A 21,466-nucleotide genomic window follows, 5' to 3' on the forward strand; every position below is an offset into this window, starting at 1 on the left:
CCTCCTGAGTTGCCTGTCCCTTCTTCCAAAGGTGGTAAACCCTCCTTTTATTCCTAAGTCCCATCAGAAGTTCCTTATTCTTCAGATTGGCCATTTTCCCCGCCCTTTGGACTTGCGACACTTGGGGACAGACTGCTCCTGCACCTTTAAGATTTCCTTCTTGAAGAGTGTCCAGCCTTCCTGGACCCCTTTGCCCTTCAGGACAATCTCCCAAGGGACTCTCTCAACCAGTGTCCTGAACAAGTCAAAATCTGCCCTCTGGAAGTCCATGGTGGAGGTTTTGCTGAGCCCCCTGCTTACATCGCTGTGAATTGAAAACTTGACCATTTTATGATCACTAAACGCAAGACGACTTCGGACCACCACACCTCCGACTAGTCCTTCTCTGTTTGTGAACAGTAGGTCTAGCAAGGCACTTTCCCTGGTAGGCTCACCTACCAGTTGTGTCAGGAAGTTATCTTCCATGCACTCGAGGAACCTCCTAGCCTGCCTGCTCTCTGCTGTGTTATATTTCCAGCAGATACCCGGCAGGTTGAAGTCCCCAACCAGAACAAGGGCTGGTGATTGCGAGACTTCAGCCAGCTGCTTATAGAATACTTCGTCTGTCTCCTCATCCTGGTTGGGTGGTCTATAGGATACTCCCAGCACAACATCTCCCTTATTTCCCTTCCCCTTCAACCTTACCCATAAACACTTGACTTTATCATCGCTGGACTCTAGCTCTATACAATTAAAACATTCCCTAATGTACAGAGCCACACCCCCGCCTCTCCTTCCTTGCCTATCCCTTCTGAAGAGCTTATAGCCGTTAGTCGCAGCATCCCACTCGTGACAGTCATCCCACCACGTTTCCGTGATGGCAGCTACATCATAGCTGTCCTGCTGCACAATGGCTTCCAGCTCATCCCGTTTGTTGACCATGCTGCGTGCATTCGTGTAGATGCACTTGAGCTGGGCTACCGATTTCACCTCCATCCTTGGCCCTTTATCCCTAGGCTCATTACTAGTGGGCCTGGTTTTATCCCCTTCCCCTTTTGTTTCTAGTTTAAAGCCCTTCCATGAGCCTTGCTAACTCTCAGCTAGTCCCCTTTTCCCCTTTTGGGATAGGGTTTTCCCATTCTTAGCGAGCAGGCTCGGTGTCCTGCAGATCAAACTATGATCACTGAACCCAAAGCCCAGCTCGTAGCACCAGTTTTGGAGCCAGGTGTTGATCTGTCCGATTTTCTTATTCACCCATTCGTCAGTCCCCAAAACTGGAAGGGCAGAGGAGAACACAATTTGTGCTCCCGAACCCTTGACAAGGGTTCATCCCAAGGCCCTGAGATCTTTCTTCATTGCCCTCAGACTTCTACTCTCCAGCTCCTCACTGTCTGCCTGTAAGATCAAAAGAGGGTAATAATCCGAGGGCCGTATCAGGCCAGGAAGCTTCCTGGCTATATCCTTAACACGGGCCCCAGGGAGGGCCCTGTGGGAAGGGTCCAGCCTGCATATGGGACCCTCAGTTCCCCTCAGAATGGAACTTCATGTCCATCCTCCCATAAAGATGGCCTGCTCCACCTCACTCCCCGAGGACACTGAGTCCACCATCTCTTTTGGGCATACATTGTTATCCCATTGTATTCCCCAGTCTTTTTTGACCTTTCTTGTTGTATTATGGATATGCCAGTGACCTCTGCAGCCCTTGCCCGTATGCCTGCTCCCCTCACAGGCTTTGGCCGGAACAATTCGCTTGCAAGACGGGGGGAGTTGGTGCGCTGCTTTGCTGCTCAGTAGAAAAAATTATGGGGAAAGAAGGACTTGGGTGCAACGTGCTGTAAGGAACTGGCCAGAAGCAGAGTGTTTGGAGTAAAGCTGAGGAAGCAGTTGTTAATGCCCAAGAGTGGTTAACCCAGTGAGGACTGCAGAGGTAAGGACAGAGCTAGCTGGCTGAGGCCTGGAGGATAGCGGGGTTCAGCAAGGAATGCTTTAAGCAAGACCTCTATCAGATGAATACTTGGAGCATCTAAGACAGAGCCTGAAGAGGTGACCCAAGCTTCCCAGTGAGTGTGATGGCACTTGTGTGACGGCCATGAGCATTCCCTGGCTCATGTTTGGAGGCTTGAATTTGTCCAGCCGCCTTTCTTCTGTGCTGGCATTAATAGAATTGCTCTTCTCTGCGGCAGCATTTAGAGTCAGGAATGTTGGTCGACACTCAAGGTGCCTGTCTGAAGCCAGACAGCAGGCGCGGATGTCACGGCCGTAGAGAGGACTGGCAGACAGCACACAGGCAATGGGACTGCTTCCGTCATTTTAGGAGACCAGCCTATAGATGCATTGGGCTGTGTCTGATCTGTCTTCTAGCCAGTAGCTCACACATACTCAGGGAGAAGTGTAGAAACTGTTTCTTAAAAAGCATTTATGTTCTTTAGTCACATTTCATCAAATGGTTTCTTCAGCTGTGTAAATTATTGACTGTGAACAACATCCATCATACAGAGCACAAGTTAAGCAATTATAGGTTCAGCTTTGATATAAAAACACACAGAAGAGTACTCGCAGGTACTACAGAGGAAAGTTAGCAATTTCATTCCAGATTTGTGCGTTACTTGGGCTGTGAACCAAATTGTCTGAAGGCTGTAATGGCCCTTGCTCCAGCGTTACCCTGGCACAGCAAACTTGAGCCAGGGCTTTGCCTCCGCTGGGGCAGAGCAGGGAAAGAGTCACCAAAAAAAGCAGAAATGTTGCCCCCAGCCTACATGTTCAACAGGCAGATTTAAACTGGGGGTACGGCAGGAATATTTTAATATCTAGTTTAATATCTTAATATATTTTGTATATCTAATCTTTTCTATTCAGCATACCTGCCTTGTAGTAAACATTATGGCTAGTATAAAACACTAAATATAAATTGTGTAGCGTATTATAATACTAATACATTCTGAATTTATTAGTTCTCAGTCTATCCTCAGAGAAGCTGACAATGAATATTAAATAAAACTGCTGTCACAAAAGCATTTCACATCATAGTCTTGGATAATTTGTAATATACTGAATATTTTGCATTTAATGAAAAATCATTGGGTTGCATCTAGTAGTTTAAAAATGAGTTTTGAACCGAGATAGCCAAGGCATTAAATGACTTTATTGCAGTAAGTACATATGGGTATTTTTTTGTGTAAACTCTTTATTTGGTGCAATTCAGACATAACTAATATTTATGAAAGCTACTTGTGCAATGAGCTGTTACTATTAGAGGAATTCTTTTCTTTGTCTTTATGGTCCATAGGTTTGTCTCACTTTGAGTTTTTTGTGTGTAAATAATTCAAATTATTCTTTTCATTTTAATATGATCTAATCAGTATGTATCATGAATTTTAATGTAATAACAGTTTCTAATTATTTAGAACCATTATTAGTTTTCTGAAATCCAAGGGAATTAAATCAGGATGATTCTAGTTCCCGCTAGCATTGCCAAGGAAGTTCTTAGCACTCAAAACCCAACTGTTAAACTTTATTTTCTTAAGGTGTTTTGAGGCCTTGAAACTAAAACTTATTGATTTAAAACATTTTGTCTTTATTTTTGAGAATGCTAGTAAGCTGCTCTTGCTTTGTCCCAGTCTGATTCCATTGGAATGGTTTTTGACTTTTAAAGCCGGGGTCGCATGCTTTAAAGATTATTTCCCCCCTTCCCCTTTTTGTGGTTTTAAATTTTATGTTTGGTAAGGTAGAATGTGGGAGACTAAAGACCGGATTTTTAGGTGAAGTTCCATCAGCGGAGTGACACAATGCGAGATGTTAAAGTCCTGTTTATCTGCAAAGGCAGGGCTTTTTTCAGAAGTAATGTACTCGTCTCACCCAGTTACGCGCCTTTGCTCTGACCAAGAAATACCGTCCACTGTATATGAAGCCTTTCATTGAAAGAATCTTCATTTTGAAGAGAAAAATATTTAAAAATTGTCATTTTGCCAGAACCCTAGTGAGGCCAAATCTTCACTTCTTTATTATTCTCAGTTGGATCTGCTTATCCAATTCTTAGCGTTTCCATTTTCATAGTGTAGCATTAGAATATTGTAAATGTTAAAAAAAATTACATGAGATTAAGAAACATTTGTGAAAGAAAACTGCTTTCCAGCCTATAAAGCACAGGGAGACCAGGGACTGCCGAAGTCCACGAGCTGAAAAACAATAGGGCTGGGGAAGTATCCTGGGGATACGTTGTTCTGCACTTGGCACTGCCTGAAAACTGCCTGGAATTACTCCCTTCTAGGGACAGGGAGGAGCTGCAGTCCCAAGCTCTCTGGCCTTTCCCACATAGAATAAAGTGGCTTAGACCGCACCGAGCAAATGTGGGTGCAGGGCTGCATGCTGGTCTTGTCACAAGCAGGCCAATTTTTATGAAGTTGGTTTTGCAGGAGAAAAGTCTAAACCTGAACACAGGTTGTAATGAGCTGACCTTTTTAGCGATCCTGAAGAGGCAGACTTTGGGCATTCATTTGAAGTGGAGGGCTGAGAACATATTCAGGAAACCGGGGAGTCCACAAGAGCTGACTAGAGGAAAAAAGAGAGCATTTATTAGGGACTTAATAGGATTTATCTGTATTACTGTACAGCTGAAAAAAACCATTGACTATGTGCCTGCAGTACAGCCTTGGATCCCTCTGGTTTGACTTGGGAAGCTGGGGAATTGAGCAGAGGTGTGAAGGCAATGTGTGTAAGCAAGGGAAAGCACCGGTATGCGTCTCCCACTGGGGCTGTAGTTGCCTTAGATCGCTGCGACTGAGTATACTTTGATAAGGATTAAGCTGCAAGAATTTAGGACCACCAAATAAGATCTACATAAATGACTCAATGTACTTGAAAATCAGCACTGAATTAACAAAATAAGTTGGTTTACCCTCACTTAAGGCCTTCTGTAGAAAACCCTTTGGAGGTCCTGTGCTCAGACCTCAATCCCAGAAGGATGCTCCTTGCTTTCCATGTATGCAGTAGAATTCAGACTGTACCAGGACAGTGCTTTAATACCGGTTTGTTTAATGTACTTTGGATGTGGTTAGAATTGAAACATCCTTTCTCAATTCATCAGGACTGTTTTTCATTTGTAACAGCCTAGAGCTTTGGGGATTTCAGAAGAATTTGCTTTAGCTTTCTTTTTCATTAGAATTTATTCGCAGCTGAGGGAAATTCCAACAACAGCCAGAAGCATCATCATATAAATGAATGGGTTGATCCCACTCCCTGACCTGGCACAGCTTTGAGGCAAACTTGTTAAATCCTGGCAATATAGGTGTGCCTCTTGCTTCTGATTTTCCAGTTTAATAATGAGAAACTTTGAGGTCATAATTTACAAATGCAAAACACTGATTAGCTGTTTTAATTAAATTAATAACACCTTAATACGCTCCGTATGCATTTCGTAGAAAGACTCGGATTATTTCATTGCTTGGGGAAACAGGAGGGATTTCTCTTTTCCTGAAGACAGTGCTGCGTGCGTGTGCTGGGAATGCGGATCCTTGGGTGAGGCTGGCAGATTCCTCCAGCTCCGAGAGTGCTCTGGTGCCTGCTGATGGTTTGACCTCCATCACCTTCTCCTTTCCCTGGGCTTTTTGGCGCTGTGACTGTTGAACTGCGTGAATGAGGGATACACCTTTGCCCAGCTAATCTACCGCGGATCTGTGTTTTGCTGACAGGGACACTTCTGTTTGGGGAATTTTCCGGGTGAATCAGAGAATATCCACATTTGTCCAGGATACCTGGTGGCCCAACTGGAGCTGTTGGGCAGCGTTATCTGAACAGACCTGGGGAAATGCCAGGCATTTCCATCCTGTGCATGCCTATGGTTTCAATCAACAAGCGTGCATGCCTGTGGTTCCAACCAGCAAGCTTCTGATTTCCTTCTGGAGGGCTTCAGCTGTAAACTCTTCCCTCCTACAGGCCTGAGCGTGTGGGGCTGGGACCAAACCCGTGAAAGAGGGGAGATGCCTGCAGTAGGGACCTATTGGGTTTAGTGTGCAGGAGAGAGTGGGAAGCTTAATCGGACTGTTAGAAATCATCTTCATAAGTCTCTGCAGTAACATGCTTTGTTCTACAAGAATGTAAATTTTTATTTGTTCATGCAGTTTGTTACTATGTCAGTTCACAAAGTGCCAAGGTAGGGTGGTCTGGCTTTAAATCTTCACCAAAATTTTAGGAATTATTTAGGTTACAGTACTTAGAGACACTCTAGATGAAAACAGAAAAGATCTTTTCTTTCAGAGTTCTTTCAGAACTCTTTGGCATCTCCTGGTATGGTTTTTCAAAAGCTGCTTAGCATCAGCTCAGCTCCTCTTACATGGCAGTCCATTAGACTTTTAACAACACTGAGCATTTTTAAACCCCATTCATTCTCAGAAAACGCTACTTTGCTGATAGCATCCTGTTTTCGAATGTAGACGAAGCTGAAGTAATTTCATTGCATAACCTGTCACTTAATGGCTACAATTAGCTGAATGAAATTTCCCACAATGGCTGGAGTTAAAGTTCTAATGATTTTGCTCTTGGCAAAATGCACACTTTTCCCCCTAAGATTCCATAGTTGATTATTAAAAACCTAAGCCATCATTTAGACTTCCCTGCTCATATCTATCATAAAGAAAAATAACATTACATATGTTTACTGCTGTCACCTGCTTCCTTCCCACAATACATGTGTTCTGCAGGATATTAAAAAATCTATGATGCACAAGTGAGTCGTAACAAGAAAAGCAATTACATCTCTATCTTTATTCAGAGCACATAAGGTATTGGGCTGTTCAGACAAGGATATGACATTTTCAGGCAGACAGTGTTATTGTTCCACACATTGTGCAGTTTGGGATTTTTAATAAGAGCTTTCTCTTGAAAGCCTTTCTGAAATATTTTTACATCTGTTCAGCTGAGCATTCATGTGTGAACGTTCAATGCAGGTGAAGAACAGGGTTACCCAGAGCAGTAGCTGCTCCTGTCCGTGTAAAAGAGAAGCTCTTGGCTTTTGGGGCTATTGCTTGCACTGTCCCATTCAGGGATGAAGGCAGTGGTGGGGCTGTTAATGCAGTATGTTCTCAGATCCTGATCATCCAGACTTCATTCACTGGATTATACATGGGAAAACAATAAATATATATATTTTGGATGTACAGACATGCTTTTCTGAGAGGCATATACTGCACAGGGTTGATGTCATCTGGACTCATCTCCTTCAGCTCTTAAGACAATGTCATCTTAAGGACCAAGGAAGCCCAAGAGCTCAGAGCAGGAGCAGCCCCTCTACCTGTTGAGCCTCCTGTAAGTGTGAATAGTTCAAATGCAGCTTCCCCAGAGGGGCCAGTAGTAGTGGAGGGGCTGCTGAGTGATTCAGCTCTCTAGTCTGGGGAACACGCAAGCTGGAAAATGACTCTGAAATTACCTCTGGGTCCCTCCAGGAGCAGAGAGGGAGACTGGAAAGCTGGGAATGGCATTTTTCCATTACGTGAGGCATTTTCACCATTTCTGGAGCTGTCTCTGCTGTCCCATCTCTAAGGCCGTGTGAGTGCTTTGTAGCTCTTGGCTATATGAAGATAGGTGGTTTTCTGCATCAGGAATCTTGACGGTCCCACTCTGGGAGCATGGGGAGGACGCTACAGCGTGATCTCTTCTGTAGCGTTCCTCTCTGCGTCATGTGCTAAGGCCAGCTATCTTTCTAGTGGAAAGTCCTTGGGCCTGAGAAAACAAACAGAAGAGCTGCATTTCAAATCTGTATTTTCTAACTGATAATTTATTAGTTGTCTCAACTGGGCATTTTCTTCTTTGGAGGGCTAATATTTTACCTACAGAAAAATGTAGCTGTCTATAACAAACTGTTTGCTAATTCAGGTAAGTGAAGAGTTCTAAGACATAACAAAGTGAATAAAATATATTAGAAGTCTGAAAAGAATTACACATTTCTGAATTGAAGCATTCTGACTTCTTGTGGAAGGGTGCCAATACAAAATTCTTTATGAGATCAATGTAGAAAGTAAATAATGAATGTGTGTCAAATGGAGAGTTTAGGTTCAGAAATCTGTTTTGCAGTGGTGTCTTGGCAATATGATTTGCTGTTCATGGTTGTGCTATCCAAATTTGTTATTTGCGGAACGCAGTATGTGGTCCTGTGTATGGGCATTTTCTCAAATACTGGTGTGATATTCCATAGGAAGATAAACTATCTGACATTTCATAAACTTCAAACCAGAATGTGTTTGTGTGTGAATATTGTAAGCAAGACAGTTAGAGGGGGGTAGTAATAGTTCGTCCTTCTTTCCTTCCTTGAAGTTGTGTTGATCGGCTGACGCCCGACCACGTACTGTACTCACAGTTTCAGATTTCTTCTCTTCCTCGCTGAATGCATCACCGAATACATGAGAACCCTTTTTACAATACATTTGAGAGACAACAGCTTTTATCTTTGTCATATTTGCTTCTCTTTATTTTTAAACCTTTGCTACATAGTATGTATTGGTTTGACTTTTAAAATCATACCTTCCCTCCATTGGTCTCTATGTTTAGACTTTTTACTGTATGTATGTCTGCTTTTTTTATGGTCCTTAAACTTAAGAGGCGTTATATAGTTTTTTGCATAGTGAGGCAATCTGTGATTTATGACAACGCTTGGCCTAGTCCAGTGTAATGTGGGAACTTCTACATTTGAAGTGGTCCAGCATTTGTACTTGAAAAACACTTTTTCTTTTGCAAGACAAAACTGGAGGATCTGCAGGACAGTGCAAATGCATTTGTGGAAAATTTGCCTAAGGTTTATTTTCAGTGGGCAGAGGAACCGAATAAAGGGGCCTGTGTAAAATATACCTACTGACGAACATCAAGAGAGTATTTTCAAATTATTGTTGAAAAGACTGTTCAAATTATTACAATGTTCATTTGTATAGCTATAAGAAGCCAGTGGGAACAATTCTCAAGCGTTCTTTGAATCCCCTAAGGACGGACAGAGACATTTTGAAGTATTTTACTGTGTAGCTATGATGCATCAGCCAAACAGTCCAACACGAAAGCCAGAGTTTTTATATATATTTGGGTCAGTGCAGGTTAAGCCGTCAGAGTCTGCTTTTGAACTGCATCATTACTTATAGCACCAAGTGTTACTGACTGTTGGCTAAAATTGCTGTTAGATGTTGAATTAATAGCAGGAGCTAAAGTTGCTAGTTTATCATGCGGACTTAATGGCTTGGTGGGATCATATTTAAAAATATATGTGTATATAAAAAGAATGCTTCTGTGCTTTTTATGCAATTTTCAAAGCAGCCTGTAGAGATCGGACTGTATTGCTCCCCAGATGGGGAGGGGGGGAGCAAACCCCAAAACTAAACAAACCTTACTTAAATTGGGGTGTTAAATATAAGCATTGACTTAAGTAGGGTATAGTGTGGAAAAAAAATAGCCTGTTATGTATATTTTACCCTTTACGGATGAATGAATTAAATGCCTTACTGCAAGCAGGTTTTGGTTGCTCTTAGGATAAAAAAAAAAAAGAAAGAGGGGGAAATAAAGTCCAACATCTGCTTGGTTTATTCAGCCAAGAACTTGCCTTTAAAGCACAATTGCAGGAAAAAGCCCAAGTGCTAAGGTCAGCCAGCAGAAGAGGCATCACTTCCCAGTAGATGTGTAGGTGTACTGGTATTTTAAGAACATGTAAATCTCTATGTGAGGTCTCTTTGTTTCTTCCAGATATCAAGATTTTTGAAATGAGGAAATTGTGTTCCATTTTTCCCCATCATTTGATGGCTCCCATCACTTGATTCTGTGTTTTTCATTAGACTGGGGACCCTCTCTTTGCTATGACAGCAGGGCTGGGGGACTTGCTCTCCCTGAACTCCTGGGGCACCGCAGCTCTCCGTGCGGCCACTGTTCAAAATAAGGGAAACAAAAATAGTCTTATCCATGAGGATAAAATGCTGTATGATTCCCCTTTCAATTTAAACCTTGCTGTTACTTGTTCTTCTTCAGGGCCAGGGTATTCTGCTCTTCAGTGGGTGATGGGCAGGAGGGCGGCAGCGGAGAATGACACACGTTGTCTACTGGCTGGTGTCACTTCTGAAAGCCGTGTGAGAGCCCACCAGTAGTGTGGGGTGCTGCTCAGCTTGCCAGCCTTACACGGGAGCATTTTAAGAGGTCAAAAGTTTAAAAGATTGTCCTCGAGCAGAGCTGTGTAGCGATGAAACCTGTTTGAGGGCATTTTCGCTTCTTTTTGTATTTGTGGCTTTGCAAGCGCAGTGTGAACATAAACTACTAGTAACCAACTTTCCTTTTCTCCCCATAAAGTCACAGCAATTGATGGAAGCAGTGGGGTTTTAATGTTCTTGCCAACTGGTGTTGCTCATAAAACAGCGCTGCTGTTCAGCTCTGCCTGACCTTGAGCAACAGTTGTTGAGGTCCTCCTGAAGAACTCCTGAGTGCTTCAGAGTACCTGCATCTCGTGGGGCTGCCACACGCTCTGACGGGCACTCGCCACCTTGGGATGGGATGGAGCTGGGGGATGGGTTTTCAGGCAGCTGCTCTACAAACAGCAAGAGCTGAATTAGAGGAACCTGCTTTCCATCTCTCCAGCCCTTCTAATGTTTGTGGAAAAACAAACTTCTATTTGGTGCTGATTTTATTGCTTTTTGGCTTGGTGTACAGCCTCTCTCTTCCAAGATGATGTCTGTAATTTCAGCATTAAGCATCAGACCGTAGTCTGACGGTGGTAGGACTATGGTGACCGTACTACACTTGGAGCAGTTTGAATCTTCTCGTGGCTCAGTAATGCAACGTAGTGACAATTTTTACATTCACTCCACCCTTTGAGTTTAATGCTGCGTTCACAGTTCAGCAAACTACTTACTGGTGATATGGCAAGAACACAGCAAGTGATGGCAACCTCAGCAATGAGGAGACCATTCATATCAACAAAATAACTATTAATATAAAATAGCCTTATAAGAATAATTTATGAATTTAATTTAGCTTTTCTCACTTTTTAATTTCCTAACAAGAAACCAGTCTATACATGTTTAATAAAGGTCTAATTCCTACAAATCATGTAGCTGTATTTATTTTAGGATGTCACAAGAACTTGATTTTAAAACAAAACTGTCTCTTCATAAAATACTATATTGATAACCCATGTAAATATGAAGTTGTCTTTGGGGAAGAATCCAGACAGGTGGATCTTAGGAGTCAAGAGATGCTGTATAAAAATGGCCTGAAATCTGCCATAGAAAGAGTTATCTATTGGTGAATTGGAAACTTAGTTTGCAAGTGAAGAAAACCTGAGTATTTTTCAAGTCTGTACCAAAATTATTCAAACTGAACATAAAAAAAAAAAGAAAAAGCAAACCAATAAACCAGTTCTGGGTACTAAACCCTAGAGCTTGCATTTTGACCAAATTTGAATCAGAACTCAGCCCAAACAATTTATGTTGCCTAAGACTTCTAGCTCAATTCTTGCTAATAGTTAAAAGGGTAGAAAATTAAGCAAAACCTCATAATTGATCCTTTGGGAGATCTTTCTTCACATAGCCCTCATAGGAACATAAAATAGGAAGACTGGTCTTTTAAGCATGTTAGCTGATATAAAAAATGAAGATGGGAAGAGTAAGGAATGGAGATATTGAGAAAAAAATCTAGACGCTACAAATAAAGTGGATATTTTCCTACTTTTTAATGACATACTTCACCTGATAAAACGGGGACACAGTATGAATACGAGCCATGCCCTAGGGAACTGCTCCGAAGTCTACTGAAGCATGGGTACTGTTTTGACTTTATATGCCTTAGGGTATGCCCCATGCACCACCCCCCTCAGGCCAATTAATTGCTGTTTTTTAAATCTCTTTATGTTCTTTGTTAGGGACAAAGACAGGTATTGAAGTTTAATTGTGGTGATCATGCTGACAGATTTTTAGCTGTGAGGAGATTGCTGCTCTCAGATTAGCATTGCCCTAAGAATCACAAAACACTCAGCAGAGAACATCTATCAGAAAAGGAAGATGCAGACTGATAGATAGCTGAGGATTGTTGTTTGAAATGGTTTCAAGTGCACGAGTTTCTACAGCAAGGGCCATACTGTGTGTGGGTGCCCACACACGCGTATGGGAGTGCACCCATGGGTGCATGCAAGGTGACGTTTGTGCATTAATTAGTCTCCACATCTAACTAAGCATATGGCGCAACATTTCCAGGAAGGTAAATTATGTTGCAAAGTATGATCCTGCTTCAAAGCACTGACACCTGGTCTGCATCCCACTGGGGGAAAGCCCCTCGGAAATTACATTAATGGACTGAACAATAGTCAGAAAGAGTACATTTATTATGGCAAGAACTGGGTAATACTATCTCTCTGACTTCCTGCTGTCACTCTATTTACTCTAGCCTGTTGGTGCCTAAGTGGTGATCACTTGAGGCGATGCATTAAGACTTGAAAGGAACAATATATTTTACAATTAGGTTAGCAAACACAAGCAATGGTATTTCTCCCTGTTGATAATTACAAATCAATTATCTTATATGTTTTAAAAAATGATAACTCCCACAGTGTTTTTGCGAAGAAAATGTTCTCAGAAAGATGTAAGATCTTTAGGGCCAAGTACTAGAACATGTGCAGTGGTTAGCAACAAAAACGTTTTAACCCTGAAGCAATCCTTCTGTGAAAAATAGATTAAATTAAGGTCAGCTGGAGCAAACTGCTGCTAAACATGGTTAGTGTAAAAGAGAGAGCATCTTCAAGGAGGGAGCTAATGGGACTGCATTTTTATTTCTAATGAACTGAAGATCCAGGCTCTGATGCAACGTTTTATAATCTGCCTATTGTACTACAGGGGTTTTTCTTCAGTTTCATGAGCAGCATTGCAAGTATGAAATAAACTGTTTCATAATAAACTGGAGACTACAAGAGTCTCATCTCCACATATCATTATTTCTTTTACAAGTAATGGTTGAGTTAGTTATTTGTAAAAAGGAAGAACACTGAAGTTATTTACTTTAGCGCTGTATATAGGCTCATGGAATTAATTCTCAAATAATCATAGTAAATCCATTCTCTAGTACTGTATATGTAACTGTAATAATGGAGAGAGGAGAAAAGATGAATAGTCTCTCTGAAAAATAAAGAGCATTTATTGTGAAACAGTCGCATGAGAGACGCCTGAACGGAGGTGAGCGGGTGTCCTGGCTCAGTGGGGGGGTGCTTGAAACCACTGGCCAGAGGAGCTGCCTTATGAATCGGAGGGATGTTTGATATTTTCCTGAATATTCACTAGCTTTTAACAGGTGTAAATGCTCCATTTCACCCATGTTTCAAGTTTTGTTTGTACTTTTAAGTGTTGGGTATGGCTGCTGTGACTCAGCGTCTCACTTGTTCTTTCAGTTTTTCACTGATTGCTATTGTTACATTTCTTGAATGAAGTGTAGCCAGGCTAGTGGCACGTGGTCGTGTTTTATTGCCATTACGGTGAGGGTATGCTAGTAATTAATCAAAATATTTGGTTTGTACTGAATTTAAATAAAAATGGACAATGTGTTTAAAAAAACGCTCAAACAAAACCACAACCAAGCACCAAACAAACAAAAACCATACACCAACTTAATTCGTATATGCAAATATTGTGCTTGCAGGTGCAGACAGGATAATTGTGCGTGGAAATAATCACAACTCATTTGCATGTATAATTTGTATATACACAAATGGCATATGCATATCTACTGGTGCAAAAACTTCTTTGGAATCTAGATAATTACTTCTGCATTGGTTAATACCTGGAAGCATTTTCTCTTTTACAGTGTCTTTTTGCCCTAGAGGATCTTACAATAACATAATGCGTTTATGATTGCATATGTGATATTCTTTCATAAACAGAAGAGGGAAAGGTTATGTCTGAAAATCTCCCACATACTGCAAATAGTTCCTTTCATTTTCAGAAAAAGGAAAATATGCCTGAGGAAAGCACCGTTCCCAAACTGTCTCCTGCTTTTGCTTGGGAAGCGAAGGTGCAGGGGAAAGAGAAAACAGCTCCGAAATGGAAGAGGAAAGAAACCCAAGCTGGTAGGGAGAGCAGCCCTCAGTGAAACAGCCTCCCACTTCATGATGTAAGCTGCTGATACTGCAGCTTTGTGGCATTGCCCATCAAACATGACAGGCTTTATAGCAGTTCTGAATTAGAGTATGGAGGAAAATACAAATGGTTAGAAAGTGAGTGTAGCGGGCAATTGCTGTAGAGCTTCTTGTCACTTTTAGTCCTAGTGAAGCCTAAATACTATATTATGGTCTGTTTTGTTGACAGCACCTGCAAAAGCAAACTAAAAAAAAAGTCTTCACTTTCTCTTTGACACTGAAGTATTATCTGTGTTAATTTTCTTTGTTTTGCTTCAAAGGATGGATGGAAAATTGTACTTTCATACTGCAGCTTTCAACTCCATGTTTAGTGTCTAGCGATTAGAGTTTGGGATTAAAATGAGTCAAAAATGCACCAAAGTGCTGCTTTGGCTCCCGTTATATCTATGCAAAAAGAATGTGAGTCCTTTGATCATTTCTGCTGATTAGTAATTTTAGCTCTGTTTTGTGTGTGTGTGTCTGAGAGAGGGTTGAAAGCAGAGATCTTCTTTAGTACTTAGTAACATTATGTCTTATACTTGTGATAGAATATGATATATTAAGTGGGGCTTATACTAAATACATTTATTTCCATAAGTTCTGCTGGATGGTAAACTTATGATTGGTAGTTCTTTTCTGGTTGGGAATAAAACTCTAATGTAATTGAATAGCATTTAGAATGAACTGTGGTGATCTGATACACAAGGTTTGGAATGAAGGGAGCAATGCAGTAAATGGCCCAGTGAGACCTGAGCCAAGCTGGGAACTGTGGGCAGCACGGGACGTTGGAAACCAGCTAGGGATATGCATTGGGAACAGCAGAGGATTTGATAGCCATAAAACTGAGATAACAAGAGCCTGGGTATAGTTGCTCAGAATCTTGTTTAAAATGAGATCCCCACAAAAGCACACCATTTTCAACCTTGCTGTTACTTTAAATCCAATTTTTTACACTAATTTCGAATTGCAGAAAGGGCTTCCGTTGGGTACTCTGGTTCTGAAAGATTATTTATGCAGCTCATGTCCAGAATCAGTAGTCAATACCTTTAATGTGCTTTTTTTGACATGCACATCTTTTAGTAAAATGACATCTTTCATGTGGCATGTGTTGTGGAAAGTAGGAAGAATCTATCACGGAGATGTGAATCTTGGTGGGGAAACCTTCCCCCATAGAGATAGACTTGACTTATTCAAGGGCCTAAGAATATCTTTTAGGCCCGTGTGCTGTTGCCTTTTAAAGAGTTTTTAGCTTTCAGTTGTCTTAGGAGAATCTGGTGAGAGTTCCTGGGCACATCAACACTTTCCTGTGGCTTGGCTTTAAATGTAGGCAAGTTCATGGTTTAGATCTTTACATAATTTCTTTTATTTATTTCTCTATATATTATTTGGTTTCTGTGCCTAATACAGTTTATTGACTACATAAAATATGAAATCTGGTAAACTTTATGATCCCGCATAAAGTCGGTGTTTCAGATACGTAAAATGAATGCAGCTGATTTAGGTCGGAATTCAGGGTACACAGTGGGAGTAGTAACAAATCTGAAAGAGCAGAATTCACTTTAAAAGATCTTTCCCTTACAGTATGGAAAAATCTAGGAAGTTTGACATTATGAGGAATTTCATTATAATTCACTCTTTCTGTGACAGTTGACTCACAGGCTCCCGTCATGATCTTGCTGTGCTAGCTGAAGTTTCTGTGTTGAAGAGCTCAGGCGCTTGGAGCAGTGCATGGCGTGAAGCGAGACGATGCTTGCATATGCAGGTCGCATATGTGCAGTATTTTTGCAGCCTGTATTCTGTGCACTTGAAATTCTGTATGGGTGGATTCAATTCATTAATAGGTTACTCATCATTTATGGTCAAGTGTTTGCAGGTCCCCTAGAGTTTCCACTCAGGAAGCATAGCAGACATCAAAAATAAGCCAGCTGGACAGTTTTGCTATTCATCTTTTCCTGTGTGTCTTCAGCTGAACAGAAGTGATGAGTTGTCCACAAAATAAAGTGTCGGTTTTTATTTATGTTAGTCTCAGAGGTAAGAAGCCATCTCTGCCATGGTAGAGGAGAACCCTTATTTTTCAAATACAAGAATGAGTCCCTGGGGACAGCATATATGAGGAAGAGGAAGGACTGTGAGCAGCGCTTTGGGATGCAGGAGCTCTCCTAACTCATGTTCCCAGCATTGTCAGTTTGGTGGAGACAAACCCACGCCTGAGACTCTGTCACAGCAAAGCACAATAGTGTTAAAGAAGTACATAAAGACAGCTTAAACTAATACGAGGGAGAAAGCTGATTATGGGCTCTGTTAATTCATTGGACTCAAATCAAAATGTCTTCGAAGCTAGAAGACCTGCTGGGTTTAGTAGTGTGGATTACACTGAAGATTATTTCTAGCAGCAATATATATAGTCCGGATCTGTTATATGAATGCCCACTTTGTCATTTCTAGAGAAATGACAAGTAACTCTGGGAAGAGTTATGTTATCTATCTGCTCAGTCTGGCAGGAACAAGAATAAAAGTGTGTGTGTTTTGGTTGGTTGGTTGTTGCCTTCCAACTGAACATGTGATGTACAAAAATCGAATCCAGAGTTGCGTAAGGAAATGCAGTAACAGAAGCGCACTACTTGTATAGCATACGCGCTTGGCGAGTGAGCTTAACATTATAGTAAAAGATAAGTTATTGAAAAGACATCAACAAAACTGCTCTTAACCAAGAGCTGTGTAATCAGTAGAGTTTGCTATTCAGCTTGCCAAAGGGACACGTAGTTTTCAAACAGGAACAGTTTTTGTGGTGGAGAGCAAAAGGATTCTTGAGAATTGTTACTGTAGTTTCTGATAAACTTTCTCAAGGCCAGTCAGTTGTACCCCTTACTGTAAGTTTCCTTCCTCTTCACTGGCAACCATTTCTTTGCACTCAGAAAGACCCTTGAAAATACATGTTAGATGACCTCTTCCGGCTCTCAGTCATGTTAGATTTTATGCTTTTATCAAAGAAATTCATTACCCATATAGTTAAGATCTGAAGAATAACTAGTAGCTTTTTGGAATTAGGCAGCTGTCTTATGGTATATTTTTTAACTTGCTTTATGTGCTTTGACGTTTTATTTTATTTAATGTTGTAGGGTGCCCCAAGGTGCTTTAACCTGAAGGCTGCTATAAAAATAAAGTGATAGATGAAATGCTTCGCCAGGAGCATTTTGGGAAAACTAGGCTATCAGGTCATCGGTACATAGGGCCAATAGTTAAAATACACAGTAAAAGCAGTTTCAGTAACCTACTAAAAATTCATGATTTATTCTGGCTTATCCATCACGCTGTGCAGAGAGAGCTCCTGAAACCATCACAGCTCCTCTTTCTAAAAATGCACATTCTGCCTCCCAAAGTGAGGGGCCCGATACTCCCAGAGTGAGAAGTGTTTGAGGGAAAGTTAAAAACAGAAGGGAACTGTGATTCTTTCACAGCCGAGAAGTGTCCTGTTCATTGAACTTATAGGTGCTTCTCAGCTCTGTTGAGGTAACTACCCACCAGCACCTATCCTCTTGTCGTACAGGGCACAGCGGCTTTGCTGGACATGTGCCACCTCTTTAAGATTTCACTGGGGAAGGGGAGTAGTTTTAGCTTTCCTGATGCACTTACAAGGAAATATTTTTAGGTAAGATGAAGGGCGGCTAATGTATAGAGAGGTGTCTTTTTTTTTTTTTTTTTAGTCATTTCTGAAAGTCTGAATAAAATAGATTGCTCTGAGCCATATAGCGCTCTGTAAGAAAGTAAATAGTCCAGCCCCCTCAAACCCCAACCCTAAATAGAGATGGTTCTATTGTATTTTTACAATTAAGATAATTGTTTATGATCTTCTTCTTCTTATCCTAAGGAAAAATAAGCATTTGTGCAAAACCTAGTTATTAAGAATCTTAAGTGCTGTTACTGTTGTGCAGCTTTATATACCCTCAAAGTAAAAATGGGAGACAGAGCATTTTTAAGCGCTTTAATAACTGCTTGTCACTTGCTAAAGAATGGACACCAAGAATACCAGCTATTCATACACAGAGTCACTGAAAAGCTTAAGAATGTATAGTTGTTATTAATGTCAATCTAAAGAACCAGATTTACTGACTGGTAATGAAACCAGCGTTCTGCTATGCAAGAAACAAACGTCAAACGTTTACTGTGGGGATACAGTATTTTAGCTTTGGGCAAACCCTCTGAAGTAGGATTGTACACACTCTGTCCTCTTGAAGTAAGTTTCTCCTCCGTTCCATGTTTGTGTCACGTGGTTGCGTAGGTGGAGATAAAGCATATTTTTAAAACTGAAAGGTTATTTTATTCGAAGAAACTCACTGAGTCACTATACCACCTGACTTCTGTTTTATTAATTCTCAAATCCATTTAATAGCATCATCTCCAAAATGACTGTATTTATATACTTTCGCTTTTTGCTTATATGTATATAATTACATATACCTATGTATGTATAAATAACTTTTAGTATTATGTTATTTTCTAGTAAAAACCTCCTGAAGGCTTAAAAATTCAAAATAGCTCTTCATTACTCATGGCAAAGCATTTGTCTCTTGCATTACTGAATGCTGAAAGTTTCATTACCAGTGTGTGAATTTGCTCCTTTAGATTTTCTTTAAAAAAAATAAAATTAAATCAACAATGTGGAACACTTTTGAACAAGCTTTATTTTGTTCTGCAGTGTTGTTAGTGTGTTGTGAAATATCACATCATATTAACTTTTTTTTTCTGGCTCACTTGCTTTAAGGTAATAGGACAAAATGCAGCATAACCTGAACTTTAAGTGCATGATATACTTTAAAATCTTTTTTTCCTATAAATAGTAGCAATCAGCAATGCACAGCATCTTAAAAAAGTGATGCAGTAGTTCATTTTGAATTCTCAGGGGATAGTTCACAGTGAATGGCTTTTTGCATTACTATCCAGACATCACAAATTGTGATTCAGATTTTGCTTTCAGGGTCTTGCCTTTACAAAATAGCCTATCCCATAGACAGTCAATCAATTCTGTGTACTGTAATTGTGTTAAGACAGCATTGCAAAAATCTGTTTACAGCTATCTGTCCATCGATCCAGAAACAAAGCAAGGACTGAAAAACAAGAACAACTGTCAAAGCCTAAGCACTTCCTTGCTGATTCTTATAATACATAGGGTAAGGTCCAGAGATACTGGTAACTATTATAAAGATGGTACCTGCAAATTCCTATCAGGCAGTAACACATTAAATGGCAGTGTTAATTTCTACTCTCACAATATGAGTGTACTGTGAGATTTCGTATCTCTGTGTATGGCATTACTTGATGAGATTTTTAGAGATCTTACTCTGGAATCTGTAGCCCTGGTTGTACTTTAAGCTACAATATTTATTGAATTTCACCTACACTGAACAAAATGTGAATTGTACGAGCTGTGGTAGGATGGACCTCAGACCCTTCTGAAGGCAGTAGGAGATGGAGAATTAGCAGATCAAGTTGCTTATGGTTAAACACATGCATTTAAATCCTCCTTAATTTGGACAGTGAAAGTAATGCATCACAGGTGATTCTTGGGGAGTCTACCACTGCCAGGTGCTGGGCAAGATGGGAAGTGTGCTGAAAAGGAGGTGGAGACTTGCATATTGGCCTTACAACCCCAAATTTTCCATGTTTCCTTTCAGTTGCTTTCAGTCTTTTGACTAGGATGGACAAAAGACTCCTGTAGCAGCTGCATGACATAGGACCTTGGCTTGAGTATGCAGTGATGAGTGAATAATTTACAGGAAAATGCAAAGGAATACTTCTTTGATGCTCTTTTCTCTGTTCTAGTCAAAGATTCTGCAATTTCTCTGTATTTATTTATTATTTTAATAGATAATATTTAGCGTTTTTCCTGACCTTCATCCTTTGCTCTGAACCATGGTGCTTAATTTTGTGCAGATGGACACAAACACTTTCCCTGCAAATATAAAATGTGGCTTTGAACTTCTCTGGATGTGAGTGCTCAGATACTGTGGTGAGAAGGGTAGGCTGACAGACCTTTCATATTTCAAAGGCTTTTGATAGATCTAGCAAAGTTGGTTTGAACATCTCAACTTTGTCCCTGGAAGTTCTTGGGTTATACACAGGTCTGAACAGAGATGTGCCATCATTAATCAAGTTGGTCAAGAATATTTCCCTGCTTGAACGTCTGGTGTCCCACCCTTTGTTTGGAAAGAAACCTCCTCTCTTCCAGTTGTTAATTCCTCAGCTTTTCCTACTTGGAGATCATGAAATCTGTTCCATGCAGTGATAGATCCCACATGCATCGTTAAGTTAATCTAGCTACAGCAGCATGTGTTAGATGGAGATCTCAAATCTTAGTAACATCCCTATATCCACTCACCCTTGGGCAATACAGCTTTTTAATACAGGAAAAGCTCAATATTACACCTCCTTGAAGGAAGCATTTGAATTCTGAAGTGAGCGCTATATTAGAGGCATTACAAATATAATCAATGCCTTCTCTTCAGAATAGGTGCGGATTATACTTCACTTTCAAATTGAATTTCCAAACTAAGAGTGCTGCAGTGGCAAGTAGAAGATAACTGAATTTTGGCTTTCTGCATTTCAAAACAGAATGTTTCCATAAGAGCCATTTATACAAATGGGCCAAGACATACCATGGTCTTATAAAAGTGCTGCCAATGCTCGGGCCTTGTCAAGTTTGTGCCTCCTGATCACTACAAAGAAATTGTGAAAACATGTCACTTTATCACTTTGAGGAATTAATTTGTCATCTGGGATTTTTTAATGTCTGAGAGCACAACCGTTTCCAAATTGTTTGTTTTGTAACTCCACTCTGAAAGAGAGATGTTACCTGCTTTGATGCGGCTGTTGCTCTTGCCGCAGGCGAGTGACTAAGGCACTGGGAGTGCCGGCGGGCACCGAGCAGGGGGCAGCCATGCCAAGATGGCCGCTGCCCGCTTCCCGCCAAAACCCCCCAGGCCTCCTGCACGACTCACTGCCTGGGTCACCTTCTGAGGTAAAAACAAATGGTGTGTCTTCGATTGTCTACAATGTCTGTTTCTCCTGAGATGACGGTAGAGAGAATTCTGACAAGAGAAGTCATATATTATTTAATGACACTTTTGAGGTGTCTGTTTTCGGCAGATCACTCTGATCTTTGCTTTCCTTTTCCTGCTTGGAAAGCAAGAAATTGGAGAGACATCACTACTGAAGGCCTAATTTCTGTAAGTATGGGAATTATTTTTCAGTTAAATAATTTAGGAATCACTGTGTACTTCATTTTCTGTCCAACTGAAAAATTACTGGTGTTTTTCTCTTCAGAGTGTGAGCACTTACTGTCTGAAGGTGTGTAGTGTAAACTGCCTAATTGCTGGTTGC

The sequence above is a fragment of the Rissa tridactyla genome, chromosome 4 (genome assembly GCF_028500815.1).
Source record: "Rissa tridactyla isolate bRisTri1 chromosome 4, bRisTri1.patW.cur.20221130, whole genome shotgun sequence".
Lineage (NCBI taxonomy): Eukaryota > Metazoa > Chordata > Aves > Charadriiformes > Laridae > Rissa > Rissa tridactyla.